We start from the raw sequence: 21,136 nt of genomic DNA, 5'->3' as shown, positions 1-21,136 counted from the left end.
TATTTTAAGGGGCACACTGATGGGTATATTTTTAATGTGCACACTGATGGGCATATTTTGTTAAAGGGCACACCGATGAACACATTTTGTTGTGCCCATCAGAGTGTCCCTTAACATAAAATGTGCCCACCAGTGTGCACATTAAAAATATACCCATTAGCATGCCCCTTAAAATAAAATGTGCCCATCAGAGTGCCCCTTAAAATAACAGGTGCCCATCAGCATGACCCTTATTTTATGTTAAGGGGCACGCTGATGGGCATATTTTATGAGCAACACTGATGGGCACATTTTGAATTAAGGGGCACGTTTTGTTGTGCCCATCAGAGTGCTCCTAATATAAAATGTGTCCATCAGGGTGCCCCTTAACATAAAATTTGCCCATTAGCGTTTCCCTTAACATAAAATGTGCCCATCAGCGTGACCCTTATTTTATGTTAAGGGGGACTCTGATGGGGCATCTGTAAAGAGGCACTCTGACGGGAATGCCTGATGTAAATTAGCGCTGCGATGGGGACCCCTGATTTAAAGGAGCGCTGTGATGGGGACGCCTGATGTAAAGGGGCACTGTGATGGGGACGCCTGATGTAAAGGGGCACTGTGATAGGGACGCCTGATGTAAAGGGGCACTGTGATGGGGACGCCTGATGTAAAGGGGCACCGTGATGGAGACAAATGGGGACTTGAGATTCGGACCTCGACCCAAAGAAAATTTTAGTGACCGGACCTCCTTGAGATTTAATTCAAGACCCCTGGAGTAGACCATTCGACATGAACGATGAAGATTCGACGAAGCAGCGAAAAACATACAAACGTAGAATCTGTCATTGAAGGCTTATGGTGTCTGTCGAAAGTTCTAAGAAGATTCGACAAGTAGCTAAACTGTACAATGCCGTAATCATACATTTCCGGTCAAATGCTTCCGCCCATAGGCTATAGAAGAGTTTGGTTGTTGTCTGACTAGTAATAATAATTTATAAATCTAATTATTACTAGTGTCATACAACATTAGAATTCTTCTATAGCTTGTAGGCGAAACATTCGACCAGAAATGTACGATTGTGCCGTACAGTTTAGCTGCTCCGTTGAGTCTTCTTAGAACATTCGACTGACACCATAAGCCTTCAATGACAGATTCGACCTTAATTAATTTGGATTTTAACAAAACGAAATAAATAAAACTAATTTCGGGAGTAACTAAATAAATATATTTTTCGGACGAAAGCGAAATTCCGAAACAAAATATTTCAGTGTGCACATGTCTATTCAATATACACTTATTTAGATTTTTTTTTACCAAAAATATGTAGCAGAATACATATTGGCCTAAATTGATGAAGAAATTCGATTTTTTACATTTTTTTTATTGGATGTGTTTATAGCAGAAATTAAAAATATTGTTGTTTTTTTTTTTTTTTCAAAATTGTTGGTCTTTTTTTGTTTATAGCGCATAAAATAAAAACCGCCGAGGTGATCAAATACCACCAAAAGAAAGCTCTATTTGTGGGAGAAAAGGGACATCAATTTGATTTGGGTACACACACAAGTGCCATATCGCAAAAAACAGCCTGGTCATGAAGGGGTAAATCTTCCGGAGCTGAAGTGGTTAATGATCAGATTGTCACTAACATGTAAGAACAAATTAAAAAATGTTGTCATCATTCCTAATAAATTTCTGTTTATGAGAATTTTTTTTTTTTTTTTTTTCAGGCAGGCTTATTGTGCCCTCTACTGTCACTCAATATGAAGTGCAGCCACAGTTACACTGATGATTTTCATAGTATGGTCTTGTTCGCACCATGATCCCTGATCAGTGTTCGTTTCCAAATTTGCACGGCCTTGTAAGGCTTAGTTTACACTTGCGGGTGGGGGTGGCAAAAATAGGCAGTTTTCATCAACCCCCTGAAAGTGGTTGTAAACCCTCCTGCATCACTTTTACCTATAGCAGGGATATGCAATTAGAGGAGCTCCAGATGTTTCAAAACTACAAGTCCAATCATGCCTCTGTCTTTGGATGTCATGCTTGTGACTATCAGAGTCTTGCTATGCCTCATGGGAATTGTAGTTCGACAATAGCTGGAGTTACGCTAATTGCATATCCCTGACCTATAGGTAAGCCTAGAATAAGGCTTACCTATAGGTAATGAAAATGTCTCCAAAAACTAGCGCCGTTTAGAAGATATTTACCTTGTAGTGCGCGGATGATGTGATTGGCGCATGCGCATTGGCGCATGCGCTGTGAGGAAACGGACTTCTGTGTCGTTTCTTCACTCGTATGTGCCGTGACTGACGGCTCCCTCGCGCATGCGCAGGAGTGACATCTCACGGCTCTGGCATGTCACAAAGCCGCAGTCCGTGGCCACGGCAGAAGATGGATGCTTCCACCAGTGGGGACAACACTGGCTTTGATTGCAGGTAAGTGCCACAGTGGAGAAAAAACAAAAAACACTTTCTAATTTACACCCCCTCTCAGCCACTCCTACTAGCTTAGGGGGTGTTGTGTTAATACCATGGGCATAGCATAAAGGGGTGCAGGAGTCGCCATAGCAACCCTGGTAGCTCCAGGGGCCCGTGGTTCCATGCTGTCTTTGGACACGCTGGATTTTTCGATTCCAAAATCCTGGAAACAGAATCCAGGTCCGATCCACCTTGTGTCTCCCAGGACCCCCGCTGAGCTCTGTAATCCAGTCCAGCGCTTCTTTGCAGACCCCCAGACCACACTCCTCTGCTGCTCTCCTTGGCTGGAGGGGAGAAGCCTGAATTTCCAGCTCAGAAGATTAGGAAGGAGCTTCTAAGCTAAATGGGGCCCCCGTCAGGTAGGCTGTTCGGAGGCCCCATGATTTCTATCAGCGGCCCTTGATACATTTGCAAATATATGTGAAGCCACACTGCCACCACAAGGCACCTTTTTATAGTGCGGTACCTAATTCTACTCTAATATTGTCTCCAAATTGTGATATACATAGAAAGCAATACCTGGAGATTCTAAACTAGTTAAAAAATTCTAATCTTATTTTGAAAAACAGAGGTTTTGGTTGCATATATTTGCAATCATTTGTGAAATCACCTTCCCTTATAGCCGGTCCAACACACGTCTGAAAAAAAGGATCGCCTCCAACATCCCCTCACAGCCGGTCCAACATACACCTGAAAAAAGTACCAGCCTCCAACCTCCCCCCATAGCCGATCCAACAAACACCTGAAAAATGTACCGGCCTCCAACCTCCCCTCACAGCCGGTACAACACACTCCTGAAAAAAGTACTGCCTTTCAACATCCCCTGACAGTCGGTCCAACACATGCCTGAAAAAAGCACCGGACTCCAACCTCCCCTCACAGTCGGTCCAACACACACCTGCAGAGAAAGACTACTGGCCTCCAACCTCCCATCACAGCCAGTCCAACACACTCTCAAAAAAATGATTGCCCTTCAAACTAGCCTCGCAGCCGGTCCAACACATGCCTGAAAAAAGTACCGGCCTCCAACCTCCCCTCACAGCTGGTCCAACGCACACCTGTAAAAAATACTTTTTGTGGCACTCCTATTTGTGAAGAGAGCTGGTGGCATAACTCTCTTGGGTACCGATGAGAATCCTCCAATAGAGTGATGATGTAGAAGAGGCTCCAGTGATGATGGCTTGACACTTAGATCCTCTGCAGTAGATCTGTTAAAGAGAAGAAGCAAAGGCAGACATTTTTACAAATCCGGCCATTTAAAAATCTGTGTTGATGTTAAAGAACTCTAAGATTATTTATGATAAGCTGGTACACTGTTACCCAAATGATTCTATTAAAGGACAAAAGTCATCTCCTGGAGACTCATTATCCTACTGCACTATGGTAACAGAAGGTGCAGATTGTTCTCAGTACATTTGTAGATTAATGCTCTGCACATCATTCACTTGCAAATCAGCAAAGCTAAAGAACACCTACCTTAACTGTCTATTTTTTGTTGTTGTTTCTGGGTTTTTTTTCTTTTGCCTGGGATGACTGGGGGGGTTTTCTGCAGGGGGAGCTGATGGCATCTCAGTGGGAGGAGTCTCAATGTTGACTTCACATTTTAATGGAGTCTCAATTTGAACATCATATATTGGGTGAGACTCAATCTGTGTTTTGCCTTGTTCTGGTCTGTTTCTTTTTCTGTTTTTTTTCCTTTGCCTTGTTTAATTAAGGATTCTTCTTCAGATGACACCTGTCGTCTTTGAATTTCTCCCCATCTGCTGCTTACGAAAGAGAACCCACAATCAAGCTCCTGGTCTTCTGTAAATTAAGGCATCTGTTCTTCTTTGAGAGATGGTATAATTTTCTCAATTTCCATCTCTTTCTTCAAGTTTATCGGTGGGCTCTGTGAAGAGAAGAAACAATATTATTGAAGAATATGTATACTGGTGGCCTTTCTATTTGAAATGCACAGTCAGGTGCTAGGAAAAAAAAGGTTGGACAATGCACTGCCAAGGACCCATGTCTGGTTCGATACTTACCATATCCATGGTAAATGGTGGTCTTACTTTCCTAGCCTCCAGTTACCACTAGTCTATATCCTCAAAAAATGGGTGACTTCTCAAATCTTCAATAAGCTTCTGTCTTTGATCTGGGCATTTGCATAAGAGCTGTAAAAATAAACAAAAATAGGTTATTTATGGTGCAAAGACAATACCTATACAATTCTACTTTTATAATATTAACAGAATAGCCATGTTATTTTTGGTGGTTTGGTGGTCTCAATGTGAATGTCACTTTTTGCTGGGGTCTCAATGTGAAGGTCACACACTGGTGGAGCCTCAATGTGAGGGTCACATGCTGGTGGAGTCACCATGTGAAGGTCAAACTCTGGTGGAGCCTCAATGTCAATGTCACACTCCTCTCCCCCTCCTATGGGGGCACTCTGAAGGAGCAACTGGTCTCTGGGCAACTAATCAATGGGGGTATTCTGATGGGGCAACTCATCTATGGGGTACTATGATGGGGGCAACTGAACTATAGGTCACTGAAATGGGGCAAAAAATCTATGGGGCACTCTGATGGGGCAATTAATCAATGAAGGGAATTAATCTATTGAGGGTATTCTTATTGGGCAAATAATCTATGAGGGCACTATGATGGGGGCAACTGATCTATGGGACACTGTGATGGGGCAACAATTCTATAGGAGCACTCTGATGGGGCAACTAATGAATAGGAGCAACTAACCAACGGAGGCATTCTAATGGGACAGCTAATCAATGGGGGCACTATGATGGGGCAAATGATCTATGTGGCTCTGTTATAGGGTGACTGATCTATGAGGACAATCAATCTATATACAGTACATACTCTGAAGGGGCAACGTATTTATGGGGCACTGTGATTGGACAACTAATCTATGGAAGCTCTGTGAAGGGGTAACTAATCTATGGGGACACTGTGATGAGGCAACTGACCTATATGTACTATGATAGAGCAACTGATCTCTGGGGGCACTTTGATGTGGCAACTAACCTTTGGAGCAATTAAACTATGGGGGCACTGTAATGAGGGCAACTTATCGATGGGACACTCTGATGGGGCAACCAATCTATGGGGGCACTGTGATGGGGCAACTAATCCATGGGGCACTGTGATGGGGCAACTAATCCTAATCTATAGGGCACTCTGATGGAAGCAACTAATTGATGGGCAACTAATCTATGGGAGCATTCTGATGTAAGCAGCTATTCTATGAGGGCACTGTAATGGGGCAACTAATCTATGGGGGCACTCTGATGGGGCAACTAATCTATGGGGCTCTGCGATGGGGCAACTAATCTATGGGGGCACTGTGATTGGGCAACTGATCGTTGGGGGCACTGTGAAGTCGACACGTGCACAACAAAAAAAATTGTTTTTTTGTTTCGTTTCGTCTCGTTCCGTAGATTCGTAAAGATTGGTCATTTTGTAAGATGCAAGTTTTCCTATTCGGACCCGTTCGTATTTTCCTAACAGTTTTATTTTCGTTTATACTGAATGATTCGTAATTCTGTCTAATTTATTATCGTTGATTCGAAATTGGTAATTTTGTTAGATAATATATTTTGTTTAATGGATTCGTAATTTTGTACTTTCGTAAATACATCGCAACACGTGGCTAATCCATATTAAGATAGACTTTCTCTTAAGCCCCGTACACACGGTCTGACTTTTTGCCAACAAATTTCAAAATGAGCGTTTTCCAAAAAAATCCGACTGTGTGTACGCTCCATCGGACAAACTTTTTTGGTTTCAAAAGTCTGACAAACTCCCTTCGGACAAAAATCCATGGAAAAGTTTGTTTGAAGTCCGATCGTGTGTACGGGGCTTTACACTATCCAATGTGACTCAGCATAAAAGAGATAAGCTGATTGGCTAAGATATTAAGTAAGATACATCACTCACTAACTACACTGCCCAGTGCCCATTCGAAAGAACGGTACGAGTACACAAATTTACGAACAGACAAAGAAACGGATTTACAAAACACACAAATGAAAATACGAACATACAAATGAAAATACGAACAGACAAAGGATTAAAAATACGGAATGCAAATCGTTCTGAAGGACCGTTGTCATAGGTTAACTGATGAAGCTGACTGATGGTCTGTCGCGCCCACACACCATAGGTTAAATAACCGATCGTGTCAGAACGCGGTGACGTAAAACACAACAACGTGCTGAAAAAGACTAAGTTCAATGCTTCCAAGCATGCGTCGACTTGATTCTGAGCATGCATGGATTTTTAACCGATGGTCGTGCCTACTAACGATCGGTTTTGACCTATCGGTTAGGAATCCATTGGTTAAATTTAAAGCAAGTTGGCTTTTTTTTAACCGATGGTTAAATAACCTATGGGGCCCACACACGATCAGTTTTGACCGATGAAAACGGTCCATCAGACCGTTGTCCTCTGGTTAACCTATCGTGTGTACGAGGCCTGAGGGTGCTCTGTTTGCAGCAGCCAATGTATGAGGGTAATCTCCAGTATAGAAAATTGGAGAAAATTCAGGGCCGATTTTTGTCTACTTAGGTGCATTTTGCTGCCCCCAATGTCTTGCCACCGCCACCCTCTCCCCCCACCTTCCACCCATCACTCCCTCAACGACGACAGTCATGGAGCCATTTTTAAATAAAAATTTGTTCACATGTTTTAAAAATTGTTTTAGGTCTGAAGATTACTTATTTTTTTCTCTTTTTTTTTTAACCAAGCAGACACTTTTTTATGTTACATAACATGACATTAGCACAACTGTTTATGAAAGGCAACATTTCAGTAAAAAAAAGACATTGAAGTTAATTTCTGGACACATAACTGCAATTTATTACCACATTTTTTGGTAAAATATAAAAAATGAGGTTGTGCCGAGTAAATAGATACCCATGTCAAATCTTGATATTGCGTGTGCCTACAATGTTTTAAAAGCCCCCACAGGTCATGAGTCTAGAGTTAAGCAGGTGCGCTGCTGCTAAAATTATTGCTCTCACTCTGGCTTGCACGCTCATATTTAACATGTGTAGGACAATCGCTGTTTTCATAAATAGGTGCCCATATGCAAGCATTTTTTGCGGGCTCTAAAAATGTTTACATTTTTTTTTTATGTCTTCTTATATTCCTAAAATAAATTTGGTTTGATTTGTATTTATTATTACATAATTTTTATTGCTATCACATTGAGGACCAATAGCTCCCTATGTGATAGCAAATAGGTGACAAGTTCTCTTTATGGAGACACCCAGAATGTCTCCTTTTTGATCCACTGCAGCTGATGGAACACAGACCATGTTCCATCAACTGCTTCCCCCAGCACTGATCCCGGAGAATGACAGCTCCGGTCCAGGAAGTGATGTCAGTGATGACAGGTGGGAGGCAGTGTGACAGGTTGGGGGTAGTGTGACAGGTGGGGGGGGCAGTGTGACAGGAGGAAGGCCGGTGTTACAGGAGGGGGCAGTGTGGCAAGTGGGGAGGCAGTGTCACAGGAGGACACCTGGACACACACTCGCTCAAGCTCTGGGCACTGTGTTTGTGAGGCACAGCAATATGCTGTGGTTATTTGCATGCTACAGGGAGGGAGCAGTCTCGTGGCACAGTGGCAGAAAGTTTCCCGTACCTTACATAGCAGGCCAGCAGGAGAAGTCTAGAATAAAGAAGCGGGAGTTGGAGTCAGGTGGCGGAGCTGGAAGGCAGGGCTGATTGAGCGGTTTAGCACAGTGGAGGTAAGGTTCCCTCCTGCTGCAAAGCATGGCACTGCCAACAATCCTAGCGCGTGATAGTCTCCTGTCACATCCATCTGACTTTGCTGGCACAGGTGTGGATCGTGCTCCGCTATTCAGGGGCGCCACTGCCCTCCGATGCGGCTGTACAGCTAATCTGGTGTCAGAGGTTGCTAGGGGTTAGTGCACCAATTTATGTCTATAAAATCTTTTTTGCAATCTGCAAGGGGGGATTCTTCCCACTGACCATAAAGATAATTTACCATGAGTTGTTGTAATTAAAGTAAATATTAGAAGAGGTTTCTTGAGAATGGAAAGTTATCTCAAAGATTCCTGTTTTAAAGGGTTGAGAAGGCCTCTCCTAGTGGGATAGATTCATCAACCACTAATGTTATGTGCACAGAGTACAACATATATTAAAGGAGTCTAAATGCTGAAATAATAATATTATTTTACCATGGTACCCACTTGAAAATAATTTGTATAGAGTAAAGGGGATAATTTGCAGTGCGTGTTTTTGCAAAATAATAGTGATGAGAAAGCACAAATTCTTTGTTAGAAAATTTACAAAAATACTTTATTCATAAATACAAGATATACAAAATATACAATTGATTAATTTAAAAGGAAGTGGATAACCAGTAGTTGATTTGATTCAGTGGGTAACAGAAAGCATCAATCAGTTGGAAATACAGATGCGACAAAAAAAATATGTCTATAATGTCCACTTGCAAGGTCTTGTGTAAAGTAAAATATAGAACCTCTACTCTCATAAACAAATGCAATCAAATATACATGGATGTCAAAGGTCTTCAATGTATAGATATGTGAATTGCCAATATGGATTACTGGACCATGGTCAATATATCCACGTGTGGGAAGATCAATTGGCCATTAACATGGGTAAAAAAACATAGATATGGAATGCAAAATGTGCCTATGCAATAATTATTGTATGTAGGCAAAGCTGATTCCAAAGTCTGTCCTGTCCCATTATCCTTCAGTCATAATCAGTCAGTCATAAAGCCAAACACAAAGTAAACCAACATACAAGCAACTTGAACTTGTTCAAGGTGGCATTTACCCCACCAGAATCTGGAACGTGTTTTGCTATCTCTATAATTAAGTTGTGCAATAGAGAAAATTGTTTACTCTATGCGGCTTACATGGGGTATAGGCCTACGTGCATTATATTTGTTGTATCCTCAAATGTCATCTATCTAGTCTCCTTTCAAGATATTCTGTATCTACGGTGTAGCTAAATATTTCATCAAGGTGCCTGTGATCTCGGAATAAAGCTGTGATGTACTCTGGCAGAATCTTGTGATGTTGATTTAGTGTTCTTGGCTTGCAGCTCTGCCCAAGGGTCTTCCACCATAGATGGGCTATAATATTGACTGATATCTTTAGTATAACCTCTTTTCTGTTTAAAAGGAACCTGAAAAAAAGAATTACAGCATTAGAAAAGGCCTTAAACAATGTTTTGGAAAAAGATGCCTACATGTCAGGTAAGTTCTAGAAACACTTTACTGTTTGTCTGGTTGAGAAAAGACACAAGTCCATCTAGTTCAACCAGGAAGAGGGGAAACATTTATTTAGGGCAGCTAAGTTCCCCACACGTTCCTCTGATATAAAAACTGTCTATTTGATCAAATATTTGTCCCTCTACAGTAGTTTTGCAGCTCGCTAAAGTTTAGAAACAGGACCATACCTTCAAACCCATGGACTTCCCTAAAAATCTGAGAGAATTGGCAACAATGTTTGAAAATTAACTTGTAAGCCATTCTCAAAGAAACCCTATTGGTATTGCTAATGTTGATCTATTCTTCTGAAAATGCCAATTTCCTTACTGCAATGCTAATTTGAAGTAGAATCCTGGGTTTCATTTCACTTTAAATAGTTCCATTTGGGGCAATTTGATTATGAAACCATCTTTGCAAACAGTGTAAATAAAATGATTCTTACCTGAGTCCTGTTATCCTTCCTTTCGCTATACACTGCGGCATGCACTGGACTTTGCTTAAAATGAGAATTGTGGTGTGGTCTTGGGCTTGATCTCCAAGTATGGTGAGAGTAGTGAGATGGCTCCCATCTGTTTGGAGACCATTTTCTAGGTGAAACCCAAGGCCCATTGGAACTATGCCATTGCTCGTAGTAAGGGTTTCTGCTACCTTGAGGGGGTGTTCCATTCTTAATGTACCAGGGCTGTAATGGTGGATACCAGACTGTTGGTAAAACATGTCTTGGAGATGAGGCGAGGAATGGGGACATCACTTTTGAACCCATTGTCAACGTGGGAGAATTGAACTGATGTGACATCGTCTTTTGTTACCTGAAATGAAACAAACACATTTACATTTTGGGACTTTTAATAATATTTGTTAAGACCTATATCTTGGTTTTTGACTAGATTAATAATGAAATATATAGAATATAGATTTCCCTATGAATGTATATAAGATAGTAGGATCTAAAACTCCTGTGGAGGTCTTACATTAGTCCTAGGTGTAAGATGGCAATCAGCTGTGCACTAAGAAATCTGAATATATATTCTGAACTGAGGCATGGTATACAGATAACATGTAAATCAGATAGTAAAAGGTGACATGTAAACAATAAAATGTCAAGTTTCAGAGGATCCCTCGTTAACACTGCAGTCTGAAGAATCAGAGTCTGAATGTATTGGGATACTCATGAAAAATCTATTTATTAAGACATCATGCCTGTCCCTAGATTTAACCCTTACTGCAGTATATTAAAAATGTCAATACATTTATATTCCCAGATTTTACTCTGTCATTCAGATTTGAAATCTGCTTTCAAAATGCCTTCTCTTGGAGGTCTCTGGGAGGTCTGCCGAAACAGACCAACCCCAAGTACTAGGTGGGGCTCTCTCTAAAGGAAGACCCCATGAGAGAGGGCAAACCAGGCCAGAGGGCAATGTCCACCCCTTCCCAAGAATTTCAGGGCAGGCCCGAGGACCTACACTCTCATAATCTTGCAGTGAAAAAAATATGCTTTTCCAAAGTGACAAACATACATAAAAAAAGGTGGAGATGAAAGGGAATAAGTGCTAAAGTGCCATGGTGCAATACCACAGCAGGCCCTTTGTCCAGGAATCAAAAATTCCTCTGGCCCCAGCCAAAAGACCCGGCCCTATAGGCAGGTGTGAAAAAAATGTGATGGTGCAGTGACCTTGGTGCCAATAAATTCAAAGTGAAGCCAATACATAGTGAGTATTACGGAACCCCTGGTCTGCCACCCCAGGGGCATATACAGCACAGGCTTATTTCACAGCCTGGCCATCCGCCAGAGCAGTGTCTCTTCATCCCCACCAGGAAGCATCAGAATTTAGACAGCTTAGGGAGAGCTTTGCCTACAACTGGGGACAAGCCCTGTGCACAGGGCCAGATACAACCCAGGAGGAAAAAGGCCTCCCACCACATCACCATTCCTTACCAATTACATCAAAGAGGAATACTAGCCAGCACCCCTTCTCTCCATAGGGCACTGACCTAAAAAACTGATAAGAACAGATACTGCACTTGAGAATTAAAAAAGCATTAACTTACCTTAGTCTTGGCTCTCTCTGGATGTCTGCATGTTGTTTTTACTCTGGCTAGTATTTATGTCGACGAGGGTGGAAACTTTTTGTTTGTTTTCTTTGACATGTAAATGCTGGCATTGTTTCCACTGACCAATAGCAGCATCTAAGCAGTTTCATATGTTAGCAGACACTTCTGTAAACAAAGATAGGAGGGAGCAAATAATTAAACTTGACATGAAGATCTGGTAAATTCTGTACTTTACTGAAATATGAAACATGGCATTATTTGCCTTGCAAAACAATAAAGTGGAAGCATTTTTACATTATAAATGACTCAGATTTCAAAAATAAATATGTAATGGCAAAAATTATCTGGGTGTCGAGTAGAGTAATTTTCAAAAATATGATAGAAGCAAAGTATAGATATGAGAATATTTTTTTGGGGGAAAATCATGTTTTGTAATAAGTAAGACACAATGGGCCAGATCCAGAGAGAGAGTACGCCGCCGTATCTACTGATACGCCGGCGTACTTTCAAATTACCCACGTCGTATCTTTAGTTTGAATCCTCAAACCAAGATACGACGCCATCTGGGTTAGATGCAATACTTTGGCATCCGCTGAGTTCGTGCCGTTTTCCGCTTCGGGTATGCAAATGAGCTTTTTCCGACGATCCACGAATGTACGCACGGCCGTCGCATTCTCTTACGTCGTCTCTAGTCAGCTTTTTCCGGCATATAGTTAAAGCTGCTATTTTGCGGCGTATAGATAGACTTGCCATGTTAAAGTATGGCCGTCGTTCCCGCGTCAAAATTTTAATTTTTTTTATTTTTTGCGTAAGTTGTTCCATGAATAGGGATGGACGTAAGTCACGTCTAAGTTCAAATAATGACGTCGTTGCGACGTCATTTCGCGCAAAGCACGGCGGGAAATTTCGAAACGGAGCATGCGCAGTTCAATCGGCGCGGGGACACACTTCATTTAAATGAATCACGCCCCCTACCCGCCCAATTTGAAATCCGCCGCCAGAAATACACTACACCGCCGTAACTTAAGGCGCAAATTCTTTGAGGATTCGAAGATCCGCCAGGTAAGGTACGGCGGCGTAGCGTATCTCTGATACGCTGCGCCCATCTAATTCTCTGTGGATCTGGCCCAATCATTTTATATATCTAATTTCTCCTGTATTGTTTTGTAACTGTACTGTCTGCCCTTGTGTTGTAAAGCACCGTGCAAACTGTTGGCGCTATATAAATCATGTATAATAATAATAATAATAATAATAATAATAATAATATATACAGTATATTCCTTTTCTTTTTTCATTGCTGGATGCATGACTAAATTTGCAGACGGAATTTTTTCATCGGATATTCCGACCGTGTGTATGCCCCATTGGACTTTTTCCGTTGGAAATTCCGACGGACTTAGAAAGAGAACATGTTCTCTTTTTTTCTGAAATTCAGTTCGTCTGTATGAAATTCCGACGGAGAAAAAACATGCATGCTCGGAAACAATTTGACACATGCTCGGAAGCATTGAACTTTTCTAGGCTCGTCATAGTGTTGTACGTCACTGCGTTTTTGACGGTCGTAATTTTGTGTGTCCATGTGTATGCAAGACAGCTTAAGCAGAATTCCATCGGAAAAACATGTCAGAGTTTATTCCGACTGGAAAAAACGGTTGTGTGTACGCAGCATTAGAAAAGTAACAACTACGCAAGGAAAACAATAGTGCTAAACTGGAAATCTACCATTATACAGAGAGGCATATTGCAATAGAGGACACACGGAAAGATATAGGAAGATATGGGCAAATTGGATAAGGAATCCCATAATGGCCTAAAGACAGAGGCCCGGATTCAGATACCAGTTACGATACGGCATCGTAACTCTGAGATGCGGGGTCGTATCTATGTGCCTGATTCATAGAATCAGTTACGCATAGATTTCCCTAAGATCCGACCGGTGTAAGTGTCTTACACCGTCGTATCTTAGGCTGCATATTTACGCTGGCAGCTAGGTGGCGCTTCCGTATATTTACGCGAGGAATATGCAAATTAGGTAGATACGCCGATTCAGAAACGTACGTCCGCCCGGCGCATTTTTTTACGTCGTTTACGTTAGGCTTTTTCCGGCGTAAAGTTACCCCTGCTATATGAGGGGTATCCTATGTTAAGTATGGACGTCGTTCCCGCGTCGAATTTTGAAAATTTTACTTTGTTTGCGTAAGTCGTTCGCGAATAGGGCTGTACGTAAGTTACGTTCACGTCTAAAGCATTGACGATTTGCGGCGTAATTTCGAGCATGCGCACTGGGATTCTTTCACGAACGGCGCATGCCGTGGGGTCACACTAAATTTGAATAAAACCCGCCCACATCATCCACATTTGAATTAGGCGAGCTTACGCCGGACCACATACGTTACGCCGCCGTAACATAGGGCGCAAGTTCTTTCTGAATACAGAACTTGTGGCCTAATTTACGACGGCGTAACGTATCTGAGATACGTTACGCCCGCCGGGAAGATACACCAATGTATCTGAATCCGGGCCAGAGAGGGTACATGGAGGGGATAGGCTACACCAATAGAGAAAGAATGATTGGGGAGAAATGTACGTGTTGTGGTTTTCTATTTTTGATATTGATTTTAATGTTGAAATTATTGATGAAAGATATTGATGCTCCTGCGTGTCAATGAAATGTGAGGGAATATATATGTATTATTGAAAAAAATTTATAAAGAAATAATAATAAAAAAAAAAGAAAAGCAACATTATACAAGGTATTGATCGTGTAACAGCTTGTCTTCAACATCCTCAGTGTTTTTTAGACATATCGAATGGAAGACATAATCAAAGGGTATTCTCCGTGTAATCCTCTGTTAGGGCTAAACTATCAGGCCTCGTACAGACGACCGGATCTATCCGCTGGGATTGATCCGCGGATCAGTTCCAGCAGATAGATCCGGTCGTGTGTACGTCCGAGCGGACATTTCCCGGCGGATAAAAATCTAGCCGACGGATTCCCAGCGGATAAAAATTTCTTAGCATGCTAAGAAATCTATCCGCTGGAATCCAGTCCAGCGGACTGATCCGGTCGTCTGTACAGACTGACCGGATCAGTCCGTCCGCTCCCCTCCCTCGCATGCGTCGTAATGATTCGACGCATGCGTGAAAGTATTTACCTTCCAGGGTTGCGCACGTCGCCGCGTCATCGTCGCAGCGACGGCACGACACGTCACCGCGGATGTATTCCGCGCGGATTTAGATCTGATGGTGTGTACAGTCATCAGATCCAAATCTGCCAGAGGATTTATCCGCTGGAAACGGTCCGGCGGACTGTTTCCAGCGGATATCCTCTCGTGTGTACGGGGCCTTAGTGATAATGTGAAAATAGCAAATAAACAACAAAAAAAAATGTTTCAACTTACAAAGTTGCTGCTTACACGTGTGTATTCCCACACCCTCAAAATTGTCAGGCACTTTTCTGTCTGGTACACACGACCATGACGAGAAAAATTTAATATTTTTAAAAAATAGCCATTAAAAATTTAGAACAAGCTCTATTTTTTGTCGTCGTGAAAAACGGTTGTGTGTACGCGGCATGACAGTTTTATAGACATATGCCATTCAGTTAATTCCAGCAGTAATCTTTTCACATTTTTCCTTTACTGCTGAGGAAAGAAAGAAAAAATGTTTATGTTTTCTTTTCATTAGTTTTGACTTAAAAATGCTTGATTTACCAAAGGCAAGTGTCCTGTTCACATTGCAAGGGAAGTTGCACTTTGCAAGAGCATTTGCCCCAGAGCTTAGTGAATGTTGTAATGTTTATCATTGCAAAGAATACCCAATCATGTACAAGAAACTGTTACATGGGGCACACGTCATTGCAATGTATTACATTTTTGTCTTTGGGTTTAGGTACACCTTAAGCTTGCTTAACTACTTGATAAGTCACTGACTTACAATAGGTTGACCTGGGATACCTAGACCTGACTTAACAAGTATCACTTATTTTTGTTTTGAGAGCCTAAAGCCCCGTAAACATGACTGAACATGTCCGATGAAACTGGTCCGTGGACCAGTTTCATCGGACATGTTTGGTTGTTTGTACGGCCTAGCGGACAGGTTTCCAGCGGACAAAAGTTTCTTAGCATGCTTAGAAACTTGTCCACTGGAAACCTGTCCGTCGGACATGTCCGCTGGTTAGTACGTCTAACCAGCGGACCGAAATCCCGGGCAATGCGTCAAATTGATTCGACGCATGTGTGGAAGCATTAAACTTCAGTGTTTGAGAACGTTGGTGTCTTCTACGTCACCGCGTTCTCTGTCCACGGGGATTTTGGTCTGATGGTGTGTACACACATCAGACCAAAAGCTCCCAGGAGACATGTCCGATGAAAAAAAATCCCAAAAAACTACAACATTAATGCAGACAAATTATATAAACAAAACACAACCCAAGAAAAAAAAATGCCCCGTATGGGTATCCAGATCATTGTGTAAAAAATAAAGAAGCTGAGGCATCCATATCATCTTAGATTAATACGACCTTTTAACGATAAGGGGAGCTTATTCCAGGTTTTATTTGATTTTGGAATCTAGAAAGTAATGGAAGAATATTATCCACAATATATGACTGTGGGGGGGTCAGACATAGTTATACCCAAATATTTTATAGTCTTCCTTGTCTGTTACTCCTCACCGGCTGCCCAACACTGGAACCTTTTCATCACATTGACTGTTCTTTAACAGTAGTGTGACAACAGATACTCATCTACTCAAATACCAATATTGGCAAAAATGGGTCTATGATGTTTAATGGGAAAAGAAAACACGTTGACTACTCCACCTATTAAAAGAGCTGTTAACAGCTGGTCGTAAGATGATCAATATGCTTGAATCTGTTTATATCTTTGCTTGTATAAATTGAGAGCTTGGCTGTAGTTCTTTTCCTGAAGAAGCGGGCAGTGACCCGTGAAACATACCTGTGTCAAAGTCACAGCAAGCTTACCCATCACCTGGCGTTAATAAGGTTGATGAGGAAATCTATACAGAGTTTTATAAAATACGTCTGTGTTCACTCCAATTGTGGGCTAGATTCAGGTAGAGCCGCGCATTGTTACGGCGGCGCAGCGTATCATATTTACGCTGCGCCGCCGTAAGTTAGAGAGGCAAGTGCTGTATTTACAAAGCACTTGCCTCCTAACTTACGGCGGCGTAGCGTAAATGGGGCCGGCGTAAGCGCGCCGAATTCAAATGAGGATGAGGATGAGGGGGGCGTGTTTTATTTAAATTAATGGTGATCCCGCATATTTTACGTTTTTTACGAACGGCGCATGCGCCGTTCGTGAAAGAATCCCAGTGCGCGTGCTCGAAATTCCGCCGCAAATCGTCATTGCTTTCGACGTGAACGTAAATTACGTCCAGCCCTATTCGTGAACGACTTACGCAAACGACGTAAAAAATTCAAAATTCAAAGCGGGAACGACGTCCATACTTAACATTGGCTGTGCCTCCTAATAGCAGGAGTAACCTTACGCCCAAAAAGCCTAACGTAAACGACGTAACTAAATTGCGCCGGGCGTACGTACGTGAATCGGCGTATCTAGGTCATTTGCATATTCTACGCCGAAAACGACGGAAGCGCCACCTAGTGGCCAGCGTAAATATGCACCCTAAGATACGACGGTGTAAGAGACTTACGCCAGTTGGATCTTAGGCTAATTTCGGCATATCTTGCTTTCTGAATACAGAAAAAAGATACGCCGGCGCAGCTTTGAATTTACGCGGCGTATCTATAGATACGCCGGCGTAAATCAATGCTGAATCTAGCCCTTTGTGTCTTCATCCATTGTTTATGTGTTTTTAAATTTTGTACATATATTTTTTTTTCTATTTTACTCCAGTGGTACCCTTAAAGTCCTCTAGTTTTTCTGATTTTTTTGTAATTTCGGTCATAGGATGTGTTACCGGACACTAGTGTCCAACATTTAAAAGGTTCCTTATAGTGGTCCCTCTTCCCAAACTTTCTTTCCAAGTATATATTCTAGACTGGGAAAATGTCTGTTTCTTGTTCTATGCATTATATGGATGAATTCTCTGGAATATTTTTTTTTCTTCTCTGGAAATAATAGTCAATAATGTAAGTAATACATGATAAATAAAGTAATAGTATTTTTGTATGTTTTACAACTGACTTGTTACTATTATTATTTACTACTAGTTCATACATTGTATTTGTAAAGATGAGATGATTAGCAATTGTTAAGAAAAAAGGGAAGTTGCCCAAACAGACCAAACAGATTTACTTTTCCTTTCTTTGTTTTGTTTTCTCACATTTCTTTATAAAAAGACCCCCGTACATTAACATTCTATTTGTGGGCTCATTTAAAATGCAGGTTTGCCACCCAGCCTAAGACGACACCCTCTATTATTGCGTCTAGATAGTTTTAGCTATTTCTTTCCATCATCACCATTCTATTGTCCCATATTAACCTCCCTGGCGGTATGATTCTGTTTGAAATTACGTACCAAAAGCGGTACAATTATTTGCAAGGAAATTTGGTGTTTTATACTGTAGGTCTGTAATTCTTAGGAATAACTCACTTAAATCTGACCAAACAAGAATCTAATAGGCATCCCGGGTATGACTTTTTTTTAAAAACAAAATGATGAATTATAATATAATAAAAAATTATAAATAATTATAACAAATAATAATATAATTCTAATAAAAATTATTCAATAATGTAATCAACTCAAAATCACTGAAATTGTCTCAGTTGCAGAATTGTCGCTGTCATTATTATTTTTTTTTTATGACGAATTTCCCCACAAATCGCTATCGCACAATTCTGCAAGTGATTATAATTTATTATCGCTGTTTTTTAGCTGATCTAAAACCATTTTTGACATAAAGGAACACTTTTGGTTGCTATGGACAATCTACAGTTTGCAGGCAGAAAAAACGTTTTTTATTATATAAAAGAACATGCAGGGCACTGGACAGACCACTAGGGACAAGGGGGGTGTGTATTTTTTACATACAGTACTGTAATCTATAAGATTACAGTATACTGTATGTAAGGTGTTTGTTTACGTTTTTGAATTTGGCGCCGATCTCCGCTCCCGTGCGTCGTAACGTCACAGGGAACGGAGATCGGCGGCACAGGAGGACGCTGTGTGAATCGAGCGAGGTCCCGCTCGCTCACACAGCGCGGTGACATCGCTGGATCCAGGACAAGGTAAGCCAGCGCACGCTGCAGGCTCTGCATATCTACCCCGAGCGTGACTCGGGGATACCGATCGCAGCAGAAAAAATCCAACCCGAGTCACGCTCGGGGTTACCGCCAGGGGGGTTAATGAAATGTATTCCACACCTATACTTTGTCAGGGGGTTGTTTAATTGATATTTTATAGTCTATTTCTATAATAAATATCACAGATGTAAGAGCCTAAAGCTGGGTATACACATATGCCCTGCACACGCGATCGGTCAATCCGATGAGAACGGTCTGATGGATTTTTCCATCAGTTAACCGATGAAATCGACTGATGGTCAGTCGCGCCTATACACCATCTGTTAAAAAAACGATCGTGTCAGAACGCGGTGACGTAAAACACAACGACGTGCTGAAAAAAACGAAGTTTAATGCTTCCAAGCATGCGTAGACTTGATTCTGAGCATGCATGGATTTTTAACCGATGGACGCACCTACAAACGATCGTTTTTTTTTCAATCGGTTAGGTTTAATACAAGTTTCACATTTTTTAACCGATGGATAAATAACCAATGGGGCCCACACATGATCGGTTTGGTCTGATGAAAACGGTCCATCAGACCGTTCTCATCGGATTGACCGATCGTATGTACGCGGCAATAGCATTTTTCCTGCTTTAATGCAAGAGATATGGACCCATTCTCCTCCATGACAACCCTTGTTCCAATGTGTGCGTCTCTTCTGTGTACCGTTTAAATTTGGTGCCTCCTATGACACTGAGCTTTCCTCAAAAAAAATGTGTATTGGTCATAGGTGTGAAAATTTGGGAAGGTGTAAATGTTACCGTAGTGCCCACATTAGGTCAAGACGATCCAAATAAAGAGGTGTCCAAGTGCAAATTCCTGCATTCAGTAATCTATACTGCTGAATTCTGATTACAATTTGCCCCCTAGGCTTTTATTTGTTCTCTATTTATTTGTATTGTCTTGTGTGATATTTATTTATTTTGCAGAATTTAGATGTAAATTTGTTGTGAATTATCTGACTTTTGGGACTGAGTTCCTATATTTTAGTGATCACTATTGTCTGTTTGTTATAAGGCCTTTTTATTTTGAAGTTCCTAACTTTCAAGATGTATTAATTTAAGTCACACTGCCCCCCAGACCCCTTCCCATCACAGAATTCCCCCCATCACAGACTCCCCTCATCACAGACTTCCTTCATCACAGATCTCTCCCCATTACAGACCCCCTCCATCACAGACCCCTCCCAATACAGACCCCCCAATAGACACCCATTTACTGATCATCCTATCACAGATCCCCCATCGCAGATCCCTCTTCATTAGAGACCACCCCATCACAGAGCCCGCTCCCTATCACAGATCCCCCATCACAGATCATGCCCATCACAGACCCCCTTAACAGTCCCCCTTATCACCGATCCCCCATCATTGATCCCCGTCATCACAGATCACCATCACAGATCCCTCCCAATTACAGACTCACCCATCACAGACCTGTCCTCATCACAGATTCCCCCATCACAGACCCCTCCCATCACAGACTCCCCTCATCACAGACACCTCTCATCACAGACACCTCTCATCACAGACACCTCTCATCACAGACTCTCCTCATTAAAGACTCCCCTCATCACAGACTCCCCTCATCACAGACCCCCAATCACTGATCCTCCATCACAGACCCCAATCACAGATTTCCCCCCCAATCACAGACCCCTAACCACAGACCCCCATCAAAGTCCTCCCTTAAGATTACAGACTGTCCCTTCCATAACATCACAACACTCCCCTCTTCCTCCCCCTCCACATACTGACCTACCTTATTCATACAAGACAGGAACAGGGCCGGTTAAAGGATTTTTGTCGACTTAGGCAAAAGTTATAGAGGTATACTGTATATGCAGTATACAGTATACACATAAACACAATATTATAGAATAAAAGATCACATTTAATATGAATTGTTTTAAAACATACATAAAAGATTTATTGTGGGTAATCAACAAGCATGTAAATATGCAAATGTAATACAATGTTCAGACCAATGCTTCTTATTTTGAAAACTTCTTAGACTGGACACAAAATGGCCTGTAATAATAAATCATCTTGAAAATATCAACTGTAGTATAAAAAGTGATT

Source organism: Rana temporaria, chromosome 12 (genome assembly GCF_905171775.1).
Source record: "Rana temporaria chromosome 12, aRanTem1.1, whole genome shotgun sequence".
Classification (NCBI taxonomy): domain Eukaryota; kingdom Metazoa; phylum Chordata; class Amphibia; order Anura; family Ranidae; genus Rana; species Rana temporaria.
This window is presented reverse-complemented; position numbering follows the sequence as displayed.